This window comes from Eurosta solidaginis, chromosome 5 (assembly GCF_040869045.1).
Source record: "Eurosta solidaginis isolate ZX-2024a chromosome 5, ASM4086904v1, whole genome shotgun sequence".
In the NCBI taxonomy this organism is placed as follows: Eukaryota; Metazoa; Arthropoda; class Insecta; order Diptera; family Tephritidae; genus Eurosta; species Eurosta solidaginis.
Window position 1 is genome coordinate 209,354,378 of NC_090323.1, and position 7,922 is coordinate 209,362,299.

Below are 7,922 nucleotides of genomic sequence, written 5' to 3' on the forward strand. Positions count from 1 at the left end.
GCCCTTCAGCCCCTCGTGAATGTTGTGCCGTGTGTTCCTCTGTGCGAGTCACAGCACCATTTAGCGTTTGGTCCTCTTCTAGCACGTTCGTGTTGACGTCGGGGACCTCCACCTGTCTTTTTTCCCTTAGGCTTCTGAGGTCCTTTTCGACTTCGCCCACTTCCAGCGTGTTAGGATTTTTATCCTCGGGACTTCTTTTCCTGAGTCGCATGTAAATTTTGCCAGTGCCAAAGGACATTTTGCCAAGCTTACTTACTTACTTAATTGGCGCTTAACCGTCTAAACGGTTATGGCCGTCCAACAAGGCGCGCCAGTCGCTCCTTCGCTCCGCCAACCGGCGCCAATTGGTCACACCAAGGGAGTTTAAATCGTTTTCCACCTGGTCCTTCCAACGGAGTGGGGGCCGCCCTCTACCACTGCTTCCATAGGCGGGTTCCGATAGAAACACTTTCTTGGCCGGAGCATCATCTTTCATTCGCATAACATGGCCTAGCCAGCGCAGCCGCTGCCTTTTAATTCGCTGGACTATGTTGATGTCTGCGTATAGCTCGTACAGCTCATCATTAAATCTTCTTCGGTACTCGCCATCGCCAACGCGTAGAGGTCCATAAATCTTTCGAAGAACTTTTCTCTCGAACACTCCCAAAGCCGCTTCATCTGCTGTTGTCATGGTCCATGCTTCTGCCCCATATAGCAGGACGGGTACGATAAGTGACTTGTAGAGTATGATTTTCGTTCGCCGAGAGAGGACTTTACTTTTCAATTGCCTACCTAGTCCAAAGTAGCATTTATTGGCAAGATTGATTCTTCGCTGGATTTCAGTGCTGATGTTGTTGCTAATGTTGATGCTGGTTCCCAAATAAACGAAGTCTTTTACTATTTCGAAATTATGGCTGCCAACAGTAGCGTGGTTGCCAAGGCGCATATGCGCTGACTCTTTGCTCGATGACAGCAGGTACTTCGTTTTGTCCTCATTCACCATCAAACCCATCTTTACCGCTTCTTTTTCCAGCTTGGAGTAAGCAGAACTAACAGCGCGGGTGTTTAGGCCGATGATATCAATGTCATCAGCATATGCCAGTAATTGCACGCTTTTATAGTATATTGTTCCAGTGCGGTTAAGTTCTGCAGCTAGTATAATTTTCTCCAGCATCAAATTAAAGAAATCGCACGATAGGGGGTCACCCTGTCTGAAACCTCGTTTAGTTTCGAACGGCTCGGAGAGGTCCTTCCCAATTCTGACTGAACTGATGGTGTTGCTCAACGTCATTTTGCACAGCCGTATAAGTTTTGCGGGGAAACCAAATTCAGACATAGCGGCATATAGGCAGCTCCTTTTCGTGCTGTCGAAGGCGGCTTTAAAGTCGACGAAGAGGTGGTGTGTGTCGATTCTCTTTTCACGGGTTTTTTCCAAGATTTGGCGCATTGTGAAAATCTGGTCGATGGTAGATTTACCAGGTCTGAAGCCGCACTGATAAGGTCCAATCAGCCGGTTCACGGTGGGCTTCAATCTTTCGCACAATACACTTGAAAGGACCTTATATGCGATATTAAGAAGGCTGATTCCACGATAGTTGGTGCATTTTGCAGTATCCCCCTTCTTGTGGACTGGGCAAAGAACACTTAGATTCCAACCGTCGGGCATGCTTTCGTCCGCCCATATTTTGCTAAGAAGCTGCTGCATGCGCCTTACCAACTCCTCGCCGCCGAACTTGAATAGCTCCGCAGGAAATCCATCAGCGCCCACGGCCTTGTTGTTTTTCAATCTGGTTATTGCTATTCTAACTTCGTCATAATAGGGCGGGGGGACATATATTCCATCATCATCGATTGCGGGATCGGGTTCTTCATCTCTGCGCGGTGAATTGCTGCCTCCATTTAGGAGAGCAGAGAAGTGTTCCCTCCATAATCTAAGCACTCTCTGGACATCAGTTACAAGGTCGCCGTTTTCATTCCTACAGGAGTTTGCCCCGGTCTTAAAACCTTCCGTCTGTCGCCGTATTTTTTGGTAGAATTTTCGGGCGTTATTCCTGGTGGCTAGCAGCTCAAGCTCCTCGCACTCACGCCTTTCTGCTTCTGCTTTTTTCTTCCTGAAAAGGCGTCTCGCTTCCCTTTTCAACTCACGATAGCGTTCACACACTCCTCTTGTCGCGCTCGCTTTTAACGTAGCCCTGTAGGCAGCGTCCTTTCTTTCGGTTGCAACGCGGCATTCTTCATCATACCAGTTGTTTTTTCGTGGCCGCCGGTAACCAATTTTTTCCTCGGCGGCAGTATGAAGTGCTTTGGAGATATGCTCCCACTGCTCCTGTATTCCTTCAGGATGAGTTGTGCCCTCAGAGAGCAGGTGTGAGAGTCGAGTTGCGAAATCATTGGCAGTCTGTTGTGATTGAAGCTTTTCGACGTCTAGCTTTCCTTGTGTTTTTTGTTCCTTGTTTTTAGCCGCGTTGAGGCGGGTGCGTATTTTGGCTGCAACGAGATAATGGTCCGAATCGATGTATAGGTCCTCGGATCGTTCGCACATCTAAAACACTGGAGGCATGCCGTCCGTCTATCACAACGTGATCGATCTGATTGCGAGTATTTCGATCAGGAGACAGCCATGTAGCTTGATGTATCTTTTTATGCATGAACCTCGTGCTTGATACGACCATGTTTCGAGCACCGGCAAAGTCAATCAGCCTCAGTCCGTTAGGAGAAGTTTCATTGTGTAGGCTGAACTTTCCGACTGTAGGGCCAAAAACACCTTCTTTGCCCACCCTGGCGTTAAAGTCGCCAAGCACGACTTTTATATCATGACGGGGGCAGCGCTCGTATGTGCGTTCTAATTGTTCATAAAAAGTGTCTTTCACCTCATCGTCTTTCTCCTCTGTCGGCGCATGGGCGCAGATGAATGATATATTAAAAAATTTTGCTTTTATTCGAATAGCGGCGAGACGCTCGTCCACAGGCGTGAACGCCAGCACTTGGCGACAAAGTCTCTCTCCCACCACGAATCCGACGCCGAAACTGCGCTTATTCGCATGGCCACTCCAATATATGTCACAATTTTTGATCTTCTTTCTTCCTTGCTTCGTCCAACGCATTTCTTGGATGGCGGTGATGTCAGATTTTGCTTTGACGAGGACATCAACCAGCCGGGCATCTGCACCAATCCCATTCAGGGAGCGGACGTTCCAGGTGCATGCCCTCAATTCATTGTCCTTCAAACGTTTGCCATGGTCGTCATCAATAGAGAGTGTATTTATCCGAGGCTTGTTGTTATATTTCATTGGAGTATGGTTTTACGTGGCGGGTCCCAAGCCCAGCGCACAACCCGCTCAGCGGGGGTGAAAATATTACTTGGCACGTTTATATAGCGAGCCGCTTGCTCCAAGACAGACGCCCGCTTGCAGCCGCACCTAGAGGTGTACAGACGCTGCCGATGAAATCTCCCCCGGCTAGCCCTTAAACCGATTATGTCAGAGTGGCCTAGCCAGGTTGTCGCCTTCTCACATTAGCTCACCGCTAAACGGGTGTTTAGTGGCTACCCAGAGGATACTTGGCCGCAAGCGACCGGCAGTAGTGAGCTGCTTGAACCGCATGCAAAAGAATCGCACTGGCCATTCCCAGGTGAATGGCGGTCAGAAGCTTTCCCCACTTTCGTGGACTTCTACACACGGCCCCACCCCGCCAAGCTGCGTGTACAAAATATCCTCCGCCTGCTTGTTTATTTGGAAGATGTAGAACTGACCATCCTCGGTAGGCCGAGATACAGTAAGTACCTTCCAATCCTGTGTCGGTATGTTCGGGTTCTGATTCTGCAGAAGTCGCAGTGTATCCTCCGACTTCATCACGCATGGTATCCATACCTTAACTTTTGGTACCGTGGGGATTTGCGCTTTATCCACCACCTCAAACCGCGCGTTCGTGCCTTGCCTTTGGAGGTTTGGAACGACTTCCTCCAGCCACCGCAAGCTCGCGATGTTGTCGCACGCTATCATCTTCACACCATTATACCATCCCCCCGAATCAAAGGTTGGAAGGGGCTTACTTGGTTGTTCCCGCATCATCTTAAGCATTAAGCTAATAAGCTCCCTTTCCACAGATCTCCACCTTTCAGTAGTCATTTGTCCGAACGGACTGCTACGATCAACCAGCGCCACAGTCAGTGACTGCTTTGCCACATCACTCATCTTCTCGGGAAAAGCAGGAGTCTTAGTGTTATCTCCCTTTGGAACCTCCGAGAACACCGGAGTCTTCGCGTTAACTCCCTTTAGCGCCTCCGAGAAAGCCGGAGTCTTAGCGTTATCTCCCTTTGGCTTATCTCCTACTTCCGTAGTTGGAACTTCCCTCTGACTGGCAGCTTTCGAGGTAGTTGCTACCTCGCTATTGGAACCCATCTGTCTTACAGCTTTGGGCCTACTTGTCTTGTCTATGCGACTGCCCTGCCTCGCGGCTCTAGGACTGGGTCCTTTCTGCCTCTTGAAAGCAGGCTTGTCGCCTTCTGCCGAACGTTGCCTCTTCATTCTGCCATTCGACGCTTCTTCCTCCTCGTACCGGTTGCAGAACCGAGGGTTTCTCGCAGCAAACCTTTTGAACTGCCTTCGACCTACTTCTACCGCTTCATGGGCCCATTCCAAGCGCTCGATCTCCACTTCTGTTGGGTCGACCACTGCTCCCAAGTGTTGTACAATTCTTAGTGCTGCACGGTACTGCGAGAGAGCTCTTTTACTTCCTCTGCTCCGTACCCTTCTCCACTCTTCTACTCCGTTTTCATTTGTGTGCTTCTCCAACACGGAGTTCATTGAATCAGCACTACTCTCGCTCCCCGAGTCCGACGCATCGCTTAATTCGTATTTGTCGTCCCTGGATTGCGACTCAGTCCTCCTCTTTACATCCTCCTTATTACGTTCAGGTAATGAGTTGTTCATCTTGGTCGTACGACCACCTGCCCGACAAGGCGGGCTCAGCGGTCCGGTATTATATACGGGGAAAGAACCGTCCGCCACAGCAGCGCCCCTTACTGCGGTAAGGCCATAAATACTTCCCGAGATGGCCCGGTATCGGGAAGGCTCCGTTCGAATACAGCCGAATTTATCCCCTGGCTGCAAATCGTCCAATAGGCACGGTCCGCATAACACCCTGGATTAGGGGTTGGCAGTTCTTGGTCACCGACATCCCGCCGCCCTCCTATGAGGCGAAACGGCGTAGATGTCAGTCCTAAACAGCTCCGCCTCATAGTCGGGCGCTATGGAGTTCGGCTAAGCCCTCACACCAACGACAAGGTGCCTACCCTAGTGAGGGTTAGTGTTGCTAACTCCAATATTTAATATCAATAATCAAACTAAACAAATAATTGATTTTGCTTTCGTGCTCGCTACGCGTTCGTGTTTACTAACACATTCTCAATTTGGTAACCGTGTAAATGTAGTGGTGCCCACCGCTGGTTATCAGCTACAAATTCACCAGCCACAACTACGTTTATAGCTTCTCATATGCGCGTGAGTAATACTTGCATAAATTATTGCCCTCTCTTGTGAGCACCTCAGATAAGATATATGCATGTGTTTGTGCGTTGCTTCTCCGCTGCGTGTACGTACATATGTGTAGACATAATGATTGAATTATTGATGTGCATCAAGTCACTGCTTAGCATCGGCTGATAGTACCCCTTAGTGTTGCTAATATTCGTAACAATATATTGATAGTAAGGTGGCACCTAAGGCGATAATATCACACAGTACTTCATCAAGAAGTGTTCTGAAATGCAAGTAAGCATTGGAGAAACTTCGCTCAGGCCGAACCATAGATCTATACCGGGTTACCGGTCATAAAAAGATAAAATGCTGCAACACTCGCTAAATCGACGACAGATGTCACAATCCGCTTGGGAGAAATCAAAAAGAGACATGAATTGCATATGATCCATCAAGCAGGAAAGGCGTGGACAAAAGTGCTGGGCTTCAAAATTTCTAAGATCATGTGCAAAGCCTACGATATTAGACTCACAAAGTAGCTAATATCTCTGAAGAGAGAAAAATTAAGGCTCACAATGGGCATACTAACTGGACACTGCCTTCTGGCGTCACATTCTTATAAGTTAGGTCTTGTCAGTAACAGCAGATGTGAGAAGTGCGAGCTGCAGGAAGAAACGGTTCAGCGCGCTCTGTGTTAGTGTACTGCGCTCGCCATATCAAAGCTGCAGCTATTAAGGGCGGCAGAGTTGCCTCTCGAGTTAAGCAGTTAAACTAGGTCCTAGAAAACTTCTAGTATTTGCCAAGCGGACGGAGTTATTCTATGACATATGGGGTGCTTCCGTTTGGTCGTCAAACAAATTCCGGTAACACTATGGACACATCCAATCTATGTGAGGTCTTTATTGAACAGCCAGCTCACCATAAACTAAGTATACATTCATTTCATGCGATGTCCTTGTGGACTGCCCACTTCCACCGAATCTAACATACGCTTGTGGGTGAGACCAATGGCTATTGTTGTTGTTGTTGTTGTTGTAACAGTGCTTCGCCCCATCCAATAGGTGCGACCGATCACAAATTGTCATCAATATCCTCTAACGGGAGTTCAGGGAAACTTGCAGTTTTAACAGGGGGTGGACCATAATGAGAGGGCTGTTAGAGGCGTTGGTTCCACATTACAATTAAAGAGATGGTTGGTGTCATGTGGGGAACATTGCAAGCGGGCATACATTTTGTATGTCGGGGTTGATTCTGGATAGGTAAGAGTTTAACCTGTAACAGTATCCATATCGAAGTTGAGCTATAGTGACTCGCGTTTCCTTGGGGAGTATGCGTTCCTCTTCCGCAAGTTTTGGGTACTGTCCTTTGAGTACTGGATTCACCTGGCATAAAGGTCCGACGCCTGTTTTTAGAGTTCGCTGAGGACCTGCTTGTGTTTTTTGGCTTCATATGGCTGAGTTCTCAGGTGCCGTATTTCCTCATAATGCTTACGGAGATGACTCCTTAAGCTCCTCGGCGGTGTTGGCTCATCAATCAGATGTCTGTTTGGATGCCCAGGTTTCTGGGTATTCAACAGGAACTGTTTGGTTAGTATCTCATTTCTCTTCCTGATGGGGAGTATTCTCGCCTCATTATATAGATGGTGTTCTGGGGACATAAGAAGTCAGCCCGTGGCAGTTCTGAGAGCAGTATTTTGGCAGGCCTGTAGCTTCTTCCAGTGAGTAGTTTTTAGGCTTGGCGACCATATAGGGGACGCGTAGCATGCAATCGGCTGGCCAATTGCTTTTTAAGTGGTAATGAGAAAAAGAGGATTTATGGACCTCTACGCGTTGGCGATGGCGAGTACCGAAGAAGATTTAATGATGAGCTGTACGAGCTATACGCAGACATCAACATAGTCCAGCGAATTAAAACGCAGCGGCTGTGCTGGCTAGGCCATGTTATGCGAATGAAAGATGATGCACCGGCCAAGAAAGTGTTTCTATCGGAACCCGCCTATGGAAGCAGAGGTAGAGGGCGGCCCCCACACCGTTGGAAGGACCAGGTGGAAAACGATTTAAACTCCCTTGGTGTGACCAATTGGCGCCGGTTGGCGGAGCGAAGGAGCGACTGGCGCGCTTTGTTGGACGGCTATAACCGTTTAGACGGTTAAGCGCCAATTAAGTAAGTAAGTAAGAGAAAAAGAGGAAAAGACAAAGATTCCCAAAGTACTGCCAGCAAGAGATTTCAGGATTTTATTACGGCTCTGGATTTTCGGTACAATTGCGGCTGCATGCTCACCAAAATGTATATCCTGATCAAAGGTCACACCCAAGATTTTGGGGTGGCGAACAATCGGTAGCATAGTGCCATCGACGTGGATGTTGAAAATGGTCGACATTTGGGACGTTCATGTTGTAAATGGCTATTCAGTATGTGAATTAGTTCGTCTGTAACTTTGGTCCTCAAAGGAAGAGATAGTTCTTC